This window comes from Oculina patagonica, chromosome 6 (genome assembly GCF_052425735.1).
Source record: "Oculina patagonica isolate OP01 chromosome 6, crgOcupat, whole genome shotgun sequence".
NCBI lineage: Eukaryota > Metazoa > Cnidaria > Anthozoa > Scleractinia > Oculinidae > Oculina > Oculina patagonica.
The window spans coordinates 35120453-35133720 of NC_135763.1; the positions used below are offsets into that span (position 1 = coordinate 35120453).

General features: G+C 36.9%; 1 long non-coding RNA gene across 1 annotated transcript; it reads right to left on the reverse strand.

The window, feature by feature from the left end:
* Nucleotides 1-7023: 7023 nt before the first annotated feature.
* On the reverse strand, nucleotides 7024-10144 carry LOC144657049 (uncharacterized). The gene is made up of 3 exons (XR_013571438.1): nucleotides 9931-10144; nucleotides 9386-9465; nucleotides 7024-8782 (listed from the first exon to the last, which is right to left on the reverse strand). It is a non-coding gene; the product is annotated as an uncharacterized LOC144657049 (long non-coding RNA).
* Between the last annotated feature and the right edge of the window lie 3124 nt (nucleotides 10145-13268).

Sequence of the window (13268 nt, forward strand, 5' to 3'; positions counted from 1 at the left end):
ACTGCGCAGAATTTTATGCGTAACTAGCCCGCGCACATAAACAAAACCTGACTGCGGCTTTTTTCTATGCAGCTTGGCTCGCGAGAGAGATAAATCATCGTTTTCTCGTAAACGAATACGGTGACCTATCATTTTTTCTCTTCGGTAGTTTGAGAGTATCGATCAAATCCTTTCTGTAAAATGAATACAGATCAATTTCTATGGCAGAATAATACATAATCAACGAAAACGTGTACTTTGCCAGTACTCGCAAAGGAATTATTAAGGAATTATGTGGTATCACAAGATCTTCCTGCTCCTAAACGAATACGGTGACCCCCCTTTTTATTTCAAACTTTAACTTTGCTGACGGTAAACAACAAACTGGCAAGGTTTGGTTGAAAATCTATGAGCAGTTTTATTTCCCAGGAATTACCTTTAAAAATTTGTAGGTTTTTGATAATTAATCGGGCGTGGCCGATTTATAGTTTACCCTTTGGTCGTCCTAGAGCGTAGTCTCCTGGCGCGGCCAAAAAGACGGGGATAGCTTGGGGTTGCTACAAAACCACTACGGGTGACGCATACCGCAATGGTTTTCATTTTAGTTTTGACAGGAAATCGTTGCAGGCACACTTGGTCGACTTTTGGGTTAATGTGTAATCAGGTTGTGTTTTTTTGCTTCGGCGGAAGGACAGAGAAAAAAGCTTACGGGGCAAAGTACAGTATGGGGCCCAGTTCTCGGCCACTTTTGACGTAAACTTGTATTTCTTACCTCAGAAGAACCGCAGGAACTTGAAATTTCTCCCAGAGCTAGCTACATTATTCAGCTTTTTGGTGTAAAGCTATCGACCGGTCAAAAATTAATTTGCCCGAGCAATAATAAAAATAAAAGCTCCATTTGTGGGCCCAGTTCTCGGCCACCTTGGCCCAGTTCTCGGCCACTTTTAACGTAAACTTGTATTTCTTACCTCAGAAGAACCGCAGGAACTTGAAATTTCTCCCAGAGCTAACTACATTATTCAGCTTTTTGGTGTAAAGCTATCGACCGGTCAAAAATTAATTTGCCCGAGCAATAATAAAAATAAAAGCTCCATTTGTGGGCCCAGTTCTCGGCCACCTTGGCCCAGTTCTCGGCCACTAAAAAGCTTGTGCGTAATTATCTGTAAAAAAATGCTCAATTAATTTTCACAGTCATAAAATCACTCTGTAAACCTATTTATACTATATCGATCCCAAATTATTTTTATGATGCTTTGTTTTACTTTAGAAAAGAAGGATTTTAACGCGCCTAGTTGCCTATGTGCAGGTTCTGGCAAAACCGCATTGTGTGACCCGTGCATTTAGATGGTTTATTTTGCAGTGAAAAGGTCTTGAAAGATTTAGGTGTTGTAGAAATAATAGACAAGACAAGAGTCAGCTCAAAACTTAGAGATAAGATTGAACTTTATTTTTAAAACATTTATTTCTTTCATTCTGGCAGCAGCAGATGAAATTATATTAAAAACCAAGCGCTAAGCTGTGATAGCGAGCAGGGTGGCCGAGAACTGGCAAATACGCAAACGTCGCAAGAAAAAATTTCGAAGTAAATTAAGACCAAAAAATACAACGGTTCAACGAAAAGTTAACTAAAGCAGAAAGCTGAATTATTCTACGTTTCACATGCCAAAAATTAGCTCGTATGGTGGGGGCTTTTGGATAAAATACGAATTTAACTACATCCATGAATTTTGAGCCGTAAACAAACAACTTTTTCGGGAATGCAAATTCACCTACCTCCGCGTAAACTCGACGTGTGAGCTTTCTATATCGAATTGAACGATCAAACTCAAGATACTTAAAGCACATGAATCAGTCTATCGTTTGAAGGAAATACCTTTTTCTTTTGATTCAACTGGAGTGTGAAAAACGCGTTAAACACAAAGTGGCCGAGAACTGGACCCGGCCGAGAACTGGGCCCCATACTGTACTGATATTCACCATTGTGAAATTGCACTTACTTTGACAAGTTAAAGTTATTTTTGTAAATGAAAAAGGTAACGTCATTGATGTCACGCAGTGTTTTTTTTAGCAAACTAGATGGTTTGCTGGTTTCTGACTATGAATGGGGGTGTGATCTTGCGGTATATTTTTTGAGCCTGACTCCGCCGTAAAACTTTTTTTTTTATTTAGCAAGAACTGTGTCGATTTTCATTTCTGAACAATTGGTCGTCAAGTCGTTTGTCACAAAGAGTAGAATGTTTGTACAGCATGTTTTGGAATTATTTTAGATTTTGTTAGTAAGACGCTTCTGAAGACCTGAGCAAAACATTGGGAATGTACAGTATTAATAGGAACTTGAATGGAATTTTTCACAAGTTGGATAAAGGTATCAACTGAAAAAAATGGAATTCAAAATGAGAACTTGGATTTTGTTGTAATTAAATTTTATCGCGGATTGGATGCATAATATCACGGCTTTGAAAGTCTTCAAATAATTAGAAAGGTTCCTTTCTTCCTTTTGATCTTATTGTTATTTTCATGTATTGATTATTCGAAAGTGGTTTTCGTTGATACGAAAAAAAAAACGGGTTTTCACTGAACTGCTTGAAGTATTTTTAGACGTGATAATATTGGCTTAATCAAATTACATTGTGCACGAAATATTTGTTATTCTTTTGTCTTGAAACTTTGAGGAAATTGAAATTTTTGTTTGACAGTAGTGTATGAAAGGCATTTTATAGAACTGAATAAAAAATAAGAAACATTGATAAAGGTTATTTCAAAGATTTATTTTGCCTGATTTTGAAGGGTTTCAGGAGTTTTTAAGAGTGCTGGTAAACGGCTGTATGTTGTTTGTGATTACGGATCTTATTTAGTTTCGAACGCTCTAATTTTTGAAAGGTTAAAACAGGTTAAAACCGGGCGGTTTCATGAGTTTTTTGGGTAGAAAGGTACGGTGGTGGTCAAAAAAAAAAAATGTTTAGAAAGGAATGACTGTAGTAGCACGTTAGTCGGAGGTTTGCGTGAGTCACGGGGTATAGTATGCGTGAGCTGGATTTCCGGCGTCATAACGGCATGTTTTGTTTACTGAAAGATACACTCGACGTTTAGTTAGCTTAGTCGGCTTGGGAAACTATTTTAAAAATGAATGTTGTAATAGTTAATTAATAGTAATCTAGAATTAACCCACTCTCGATTGGAGTCTGTTCTGGATTCGCGCTACCTTTTCGCCGCGAAGGAATTTTGTAAAATTTCGCTAGTGGAAAGAGGAACTGTAAGAACAGTATCAATAACTCAAAAGGAGGAACTTCTTTGTAGCTCGGAATTAAGACGTATGATAAAATTTTAGAATAAGAAACTTTCGATATATGGTTTTCATATTGTTTTTGTCAATTTCCTTTTGTGGCAGATTTTTTGAGAATCAGCTTTTCTTTCGTGTGATGACAGACACAGGACAGAACGAGAGGTGGATGAGAAAGATGCCGAAGATGAATAGGCACCGAAAAACGACAAGAACCGTCAAGGACTTATCTTTAGAGGGCGGGGAGTTTTGGCATACTGTATTTCGAGGACTGGACTGGACTAGTAAAACGCGGACTTGTAAAACGTGGACTAGTATAACGCGGACTAGTAAAACGCGGACTTGTAAAACGCGGACTAGTAAAACGAGGACTCAGGTAAAACGCGGACTTGTAAAAGGCGGACTAGTAAAACGCGGACTAGTAAAACGCGGACTTGTAAAACGAGGACTAGTAAAACGCGGACTTGTAAAACGCGGACTTGTAAAACGAGGGCTTGTTAAGCACGGACTTGTAGAACGCGGACTTGTAAAACAAGCGCTTGTAAATCGGATAAAACTAAACGGTTTAGCGAGCGAAACAATTTATGTTTGAAGCTCTTGTGTGTTTCTTCGACGGCATATTTCTAGCTTTTTTGAGCACTCTATGGTCTGTTTTAGCGTGGAGATGTTTTTGCAGTATAGCACATGTTCGTTCTGCAAACCCCTACTAAAACAACGGGATTGATGCTATGAGTTGTGTGCATATGTTTCTTTCTTTCCACTACTTGACGTCTGTTGAGTGCAGTCGTTTGTATTGCTCGCACGAGGTAGAACGGGGCCCGTCCAGGAATCAACAGTCAATGGTAAATAAAGGTGACGGGCCTACACGACTCCTACGTTCGTGACATTAGAATATTTGCCGTTAAATGTTTAAATTCGGTCTTTCGACCTTATTTGCTTCTGACTTCTTTCTGAGGGTACTGTTTTAATTTGGGGGCAGTATGTGGTAAATAAAGGTGACGGGCCTACACGACTCCTACGTTCGTGACATTAGAACATTTGCCGTTATATGTTCAAATTCGGTCTTTCGACCTTATTTGCTTCTGACTTCTTTCTGAGGTTACTGTTTTTTTGAGACATTATGTATTGAAGAGAGCCGTAAGATGATTGTGGCCAAGGAATTCGAAGTGTCTAGAGGCGTTTTACAAGTCCGCGTTTTACTAGTCCGCGTTTTACTAGTCCAGTCCAGTCTACAAGTTAAAGACACATCAAGACCACCCCACTGTGAATTGCCATAGCACAGACAAAATTATAGTCAATATCTTATGTGTTTTTAAGAGAATTACATAAGAACCAAGGCATGTCTTGTCTTGCCTTACATTGACATGCAATAATTTGGAAATACTAAGCTCGTAACAATTTAAAGGTCAAATGCAGTTTAAGACAGAATCCATCAGGAATTTGAGTAACATTAATTTTAGTTACGCAAAAATTGAGCACCAGAATAATTTAAATCCTTGTGTTCTTTCATACCTTGTTAAAGGCTTGACATGTGATAACACCAACATAACACCAACAACAGTTCTTTATCAGTGGGGATTAAAGAAAAAAATGGAAACATCATCACACAGTTGACCCCCATGCAAAAACACTCCAGGATGTCACGGGGCTGTTTGGTGTCCGTCTGCCAATTTCTAACTTCAAATTCCAATGTTAAATTCACATTAAATTTTCAATATTTCTTAGTTGTCTAAATTTTACTAATTCTTTTAAAAAAACTATCACCTGCCAAACATCCCCAAAAATCACTCAAAAAATTACAAAATACCGCAATACATAGATACATGGGATGAGTGAAGTTTCCTTGGATTCCTTGAAACACCAACAAGATATTTCCGTTTAAGGTGGCTGATAATGGGTTTCAGTATTTCCCAGTCCTTATACTTTGGTTCAGGACTAAAAGCCTTCATCAATTGCTATTACAGTAATGGTATGAAACAAATGTTCAATCATTCATCAACAAGTTGTGATCATTTTCTTGACAATAGTAGTTCCCCGGTAAACAGTTGTAGTACTGTCCCATCAAAGTGCAATGCCTGGAAAATACCGAAAAGCACACGACCTTCAGGTGAAACCGCACCTTACAGTATTACCAATACACTGCACTTTGCTAAGTCTTAAAACTTTACATTGTCTAGTCGTCTACTTCAATCGTTTATTTGTATTGTGTGAGATACATTTATAAATTGAAACCATCATGTCATTAAGTAATAATGCAATCTCGACAACGTTCTAGATATTATATTATGCACACTAATACAGCTCATGCAAGCCCTGTGACTTACACAAACACAGTCGGACTGAGTGCTACTTAAGTAACTGCTTCGTGGTTTCTGCTGTACTGAACCCTGCCTTTCAAGGCAAAGCGCCCGATTTTAAGCTTCTCAAGCTTCTCAATGTTCTTGTTTCATATTTATTTAGCCGTTGTGGGGCTGGTGCAAACGGAGGAAGGCTATGTTCTAATTCATCCGACCCTCCACTTTTGTCAAGCACATTTTTGTGGCCCCTCCATAAATTTATGTGGGGCTCCCTTTTCCCTGGCTTAAAAATCATTGACCCTGCTCCTATTTGCAACAGCCTTCCCCACCCTCTAAACAAGAAGCTTACAGAAGCTTAAAATCGGGCGGTAAAACATGCCTTCGCCAGAGATACTGTATCCCTCTTCTAAACTTTTCACTTGGGTTTCCCTTCAAATGCTTGACTGAATCACTCGTTACGGTGTCAGTTAGAGAAACTGAAAGAATTAAGTAGCACGAGTCTGTGGTTGTTTGTCCATAATTGGAGAAATTCCTGCTTGGTCTTTTTTTTTTTTCAAATTTTTATTTTGTTCCGAATACTGAACAAACTCGGTATTTTTAGATTTTGGTTTTTATCTTTGTATAATGGAAGATTGGCTAAATAGCGCTATTTAAATACTATTATTATTATTATTATTATTATTATTATTATTACAAGTGAAACCGGTAAAAACAATATATAATTATATATTCCATAGAAAACAGGAAAATGTGAAAAGGTTAAAAAAGTAGATTAGTGTGTATCAATCTGCAGCTTACTTTTATAAGTCGCCTCGCGTGACATGCGACAAACTATGTCGCTGCAATAGAATTTTGTCGCTGCGATGTGTCGCACAAATTCAAACTGGTTTGCATTTGTGCGACACGTCGCAGCGACAAAATGAGCAATGGCAGCAGCGCGTGTACACGTCTGCGACAAATTGCTGCGACAAAATATGACTTACCGTATTTATTCGATTTAGCGCCCAACCTCGAATAAGCGCCCACCTCGAATAAGCGCCCACCCTGAAGGTAGAAAAAGTTAATAAGCGCCCAGCCTCGAATAACTGCTCACCCCCACCCCTCTAAATTGAGGGCACAAAAGGAAGGATGATTATTGTTGAAGTTGAGATTAAAATTGACTAACTACTATTTAATGACTATCCCGAAAACCAAGTTTTTTAGCTTTTTTACTGAAACTTTTAATGAATATTTAATTTCAGCTTTCGTTCACCTTCACATTTAGTTATTATAATTGTTGTTTTCTTGCAAAATAAACGTGCTTCTTGCTTAAAATGGTGAAAATTTAATAAGCGCCCAGCCTCGAATAAGCGCCCACCCTCAAGGTCCAAAAATTTAAAAAGCGCCCAGGGCGGTAAATCGAATAATACGGTAACTGAGTGCGCGTCATGTATTTTCGCCATATTGAATATGGAAAACTAGTTTGCATTCCCACTCTTCCAAATTTGCTGTTTGTGCACCAAACAAACACCTTGTTGCAGCGACTTAGTTTTAAGCAGTACAGATGGAGCGACTTGTCGCCGCGACCTGTCACTGCGACTTGTCGCATAGTTTGTCCCGACCTTTACACTATTGAAGACACTTTAGCCTGTGCTAGAGTAAATTTATGGTCTGCGATAATAATTTCATAACTTCTCTGTAATTTCATTATTTATATTGAAACAAAGGAGCAATTGTAGAATATCCCGCCATTATTCGTCTGGTCCCGTGGTCCACAGTCCACAGTGAAATTTTGTTGTTAAGTTATATTCACTCATAACGCAGTCCGCAGTCATGCAGTTCATTGATCAAAATTGGATTTTATTATATAAACATCAGTGAAATACCAGGAAATCTTTTGCACGAAAAATCATATCTTCACACGTGAAAATAACATGTTATTTTCACATGTGAAGATATCGATTTCGGAACATGTTCTGGCAAGTTTGCCCTGTTTCAATGCTTAATGAGCCAAAGAAAATCGATATTAAGTTGAAACATCCTCGGATCTTCCTCGGCAATCTTCGGATATCTTCGGGAATTTTCGGAAAAGTTCGGAAAATGTTCGGAAACATTCGTACGACCTTCGGACAACATTTTGAAAATCTTCGGAAGTCTTCGGAAAATGGTCGGAAATCTTCGGAAAATCGTCAAAAACATCGTAATTAGTAGGTTTATATAATAAACAGAATATTACATGGTTGCTTGGAGATATGAAATTTATCTTCATATGTTCAAATCAATATCCTACTCATTCGCTGCGCTCACTCGTGAGATATCGATTTGAACACTTGAAGATAAATTTCATATCTCCGCGCAACCATGTAATATCCTCTATTAACTGTACGCCTGCCACCGCGGTCCACAGTCCCGTAGTGTTTTATTTGAAAATAATACAAAGTCTGCTAATCGCCTGCCACCGGGGCCCGTAGTCCCGTAGTCGATTCTAAGAAATGCTAGTAAATGGTATAATCGCCAGCCACCCCGATCCGCAGTCCCGTAGTGGATTTAAGAACAGTAGATATCCTGAACACAATATAAAGGCTAACCGCAAGCAACCTAATCACAGTCCATAGTGTACCCAGAATTCTACATGTTAACAATATATAGTGTTGCCCTTACAAATATAGATAGCTAACCATGAACAGGCTAACCAAAGTGCATATTAGGCTAACCGAAATGAATAAGTAGGCCTCTCTAAACACAAAACATTCTGTCCCATGTGTTCACTATGGGACTGCAGACCACGGTGGCAGACAGGAAATGCGTGACTACGGACAGCGGTGGCAGGCAATCTAAACACCAAACTTTTTGTGTCGGACCGTGGACTGCGGTGTCATTAAAATCAATTCCGCATGAAGTTTTAATATTTGTATGGTTACTGTGGACTGCGGTGGCAGTCATTTCAGTTATGCAAAAAAAGTGCCGGGGTATTCTACAATCATGCCAAAACAAAATAGTTTTGTCATGAACCCAGAATGGTTTCAAAACTTACATGTAATAAAGTGTCAGTATTCACATGTAGCCTTATTGGGTTCTGGGATGTTCATATTACATAAATAGCTATAAATGTCACTAAAGTATATTCAGGTTTAAACTGGCAACATGTGGGAAATATCAATCATGTGACAATTTTATTACATTAACACAATGTGTATTTTTGAGTTCATTTTGACTAAGAGGAATGTCATTGCACTCTTCAAGTCACCTGTAAATATAAACAAAACAAACAAAAACTGTTTATTTTGATGAAATTGCTATTTTTCCAGCATGCAGACTGTACATTAAATGGCCTTTTTCAGTGACGGTGTGAAAAAAAAACCTGACTGCTTTCATGTTGGGCTAGTGAATTCAATAATTTTTTCCACTTGCTAGATAGCCAAATGACATTTATGGATTTTTATTTTTTGTTGTTGATCTTTCCAGAGAAACATGGGACTTTGGGTAAGCATATAATGGTTTCACCTTGCACAGTCTACCTGGGTCAGGCCGGGAAGAAATCAATTTTCTTTGCACCCTTCCTTTCATTAATCATAATTTTGCAGAAAAAAATGTCAGTCTTCATTTGAATTTTTTACATTGCTAGCTGTAGTTTAAAATGCTACTGAAGGCCACCCAACAGCTGAAAATACATGCCTTAAAAAAATGTCAAACAGCTTTTTTATAACGTAGGCAAGTGTCTGGCCAAAAAATAGATCTTTTAAAAATGTCTCAGGTAGTGAATGTGTGTAGAGAGGAGGATGGGAATTGCTGAGATTGGCTAAGGGGTCAATAACTGCCTGAACTTGTTATAATTCATAGTTTAACTCACCAGTAATTCAGAAAGTCCTCATTTCTGAATTCTGTAAATCCTGTTTACAAATTAGACATTCTAATAATCCCACAAATTACCTGTATACAACAAAATGCAAAAGAAACGTCAATCTAATAATGTCTGGCAATACAATACACATCATAGAAAGATAGAAATTTAAACTTCAGAAATGGTCTCATTTATTTCTTTGCGGCCGGAAATGACCACATGGTCAATATTTTGACAAACATTTCCTCACGTATAAATAATAAAAGGATGCGATTCTTATTAAATTGAAGTAGCTTAACATTCAGATGACAAATATAAATAACAATTACATGCCTCGACGAACTGAGTGACATTACTATGACACATCGCCTCAAAATCTACAAGATCTATTTTTTTTTATCGTCGAGCTCGGCTTTAATTCCAGTGAGCTAAGACCAGCTAAGTTTTAGTACGATTCCATCTTTAGCACTTTTATAAATCTTCACATAAACGCCGAAGACATAAGCATAAGCCAGTCTTCAAAATGAAATTATAGTACAATGAGAAACGCTTACCTTAAGTGACCAGTCTCTGTTAGAAATGTTTGTGCGAAAAGCTTCCACCGTTTCTCCTCATTCCATATTATTCTCCAGTATCGGGAATAAAAATAAAGGATATCGAATACCCTTTGTTTCGGGACTCGTGAATGCGTCAAGAAGAAAGAACATTGACAAAACTATCCTATAGAACTAAAATTGCAAAATCTTTCCATCGATCGACGCCATTTTGAAAATGCGCCCGCAATACGGACCGCGGGGAATCCGCAAGCAGGGGGGGCACAGCTAAAACTCTCCCCAAGCGCCACTCCTTTGTCTGAAAGAAATTACGTTCAACCTCGCCCAAAGCAACTACAATGAAAAGAAACTGATAATGCTATAATAAAGAGCATACACTCAAGCCTTTGGCAAAATTTTCTTTTATTTCAAATGCAAATGGTCGTTGAGTAGGAAGCCAACAAACTTTTCAATTGTATTTTTTACTGCCGTACTTTTTCACGAAAAAGTAATAATGGCCATTTTTAAAAACACTATTTAAAAAACTACAACTTTGCTCAAAAAGATCCTAAGAGAGAGGTTCTAGTAAAGTTTTCAAGCCAATTTAAAAATGTGATCCGTTCTGGTCACGTGGACAATGACGTCATAACAATGGAATTAATTAAAAACTACTTCACATATAAGTATCTACCAACATGTAATTTCTTGTTACCTCGCATTTAATGCAACGCCAGATACGTACTTGTACCCAGACTCCCATTTATTGAAAATTGTGCATAGCTACCTTAATTTTGATATTTTGTTCGGTACCTGGGCAGTCCGAAATGCCTCACACCAATGTGCTTCAAACTGCAATGACTGCTTTTTTAGTAATAAACTATTTTCGTCACAGTGAGCAAAAACGAACTTCTGAGCAAAGTCACGTGACTAATGACGTCATCTACCTACGACTTATACAATAAGTAGTTTATGGTAAGAGTTATTTCTATACGACGTACTACTCCTGCTGACTTCAAACTGACCAAGTTATTTGGCATTAACGATTTTTCAGTTGCAAAGGATTTTGGGAAGGTTTTTATTATAATTATATATTGTTTTTATAATTATTATTATTAATATTATTATTTTGCACTTAAAATTTTTGCACATAAAACTTTAAACTGCTTCTTAAAAGATAACCATGAAAAAAACAGTCAAGCATAGATTTTTATTCAACCCCCCATCTCCCCCCGTTTCCCCTTTTCTTAGCCATTCACCTTCGAATCTCCCCTTTTACTTCCCTTTCCCCTATCCGCTGCAGCCTTTGACTACTCTCTCCCATCACACATTCTACTCCTCACACTTCTCCCCCGCCCTCCTCAGCACTTTGATGGTGGCGCCAGCCGAGCAGCAGTTTGTGGGTGAGTAACTGTGACACACAAATCCGAGGTTTGCAAAACTTATGCAGTTTCCGCGAGTTGAAGTAGTGTGTCAAAATGTCCTTCATCACATTAGCTGCTTTTATCAACATGCCTGGATAAATTACTGATTAGGTTGAAAACGTTTGGTGTGTTCATAAACTTGAATAAATGTATAAATGAACTCAAACCAGTTGAATTGCATTTACAAATAATCTCCGAGCAAAACAAACAAACAATTAGAAACAACTCTTTAAAAACAAAGAAGCGTTTAAAGGTTTTTAAAAATTGTATCACACCAAAACAACAACAACAACAAAGAAATTAGAAAAAAATTAGAAAGCTTTTAAGCTTTCAAACACGCGAGCTCTTTATGTCAAGTTGATTTTTCGATCCGATCGAAAAACCTGCCTATCCGCTGCATTTTAGGATGCAGTCAAGAAAACGCCAGTTCTAATCTGCGTGATTCATTGCAGGTAATTTCTTCATCGTCGATATGGGTTCCGACTGAAACTCAAAACCCTTGAATGAACAACAAAAAAACATAAATTTTTCGCTAAAAACAGCGGAGTAACTATTTTTTTTTTTTTTTTATTGCAATTTCAAAAAAGAACATTAATTACACAGTAAAGTTACATACAATTTAGGAATAGGAAAAAAAGAAAGAAAAAAAATATTATAATGAAAAAAAAATAATAAAGTTAATTAATAAATATGATAATTACAATTCACTATTACAATTCTCAAGTTATTACACACACAAAGATAGCCTTAAGGATAGTAACATTTGAAATAATAACAATAATACATATTTATTAGATAGGTTTAATTATCCATTTTTTATTAAAATATTCTTTTTTTGTGATTTCACTTTCTATTTCATACTTGATTTTAATTTTGGCTTTAAACCCCTCAATTTTAGGAAGGGTTTGACTTCTTCTGCAGTCCCACAAGAACAATTTTCCAATAATTATGAAGTAATTTAATAGATCAAGTAAAGGGCATTTTTCAGTAAATATTCCAAATAAAACATCTTTTAGGGAGAGGTGGATTTTCTGTTTTGATAGTAGGTGCCAGTATGATGCAAAATCTGTCCAGAATTGTCTAGTGTGGGAACAGTTATAAAAGAAATGATTTGAGGTTTCTGACTCAGTTTTACAAAACGTACACAAATCATCGCTTCTGTAACCAATTTTAAGTAATTTAGTATTCGTATAAAAAATAGAGTTTATAACTTTATATTGGAAAGCTTTAACATAAGATTCAAGTGCAACAGAATGTGGTAATAAGAAGATTTGATTGATTTGGTCGATTGTGAAATCAAAATCCCGCTGCAGTTTAAAGGTGATATTGGGAGGTTGAGCCTTTCTGGAAACAAGTAGAGAATAGTAATCTTTTGATCTTTTTTGTTTAATATCGAATATGTTATTCTCAAATGTGAAAGAGGGAGATAGGGTTGATAATGGTACATTCGCAATCCTTAGCTGTGAGGGTATAGAGTGTCGGAGGCCTGCCCACTGAAGAAAATTGGTTTTGTTAATCTTGTTCGAGAAGTGAGTGAAGGCAACGTTAATATCCCGGTCAAAAAGAAGATCATGCGTGTACGTGATTCCTGCCTCGCGATAATTTTTGAAATAAACCGGTTTTTTATCGATTTTTATGTCTTTATTATTCCAAATAATGTTTTGATAATCCTTTTCTTCAGCAAAGGAATCGCGAAATTCTGACCACCATTGCAGAAGTTCGTAGTAAAATTGAGAGGATAAATTGAAATCTTTCACATCATAGTTACAACTAAGAAAGAAGATCCCCCCAACGTGCTCTAACAGATAAAGAAAATATCTCTTCCATGTAGCAGTTGAATCATTAAATACTCTCTGTAGCCATCCTAACCTCAAAGATCTAATCATGCAATCAACATCTATCATTTTTAAACCGCCCCTCTCATATTCGTTTATTACA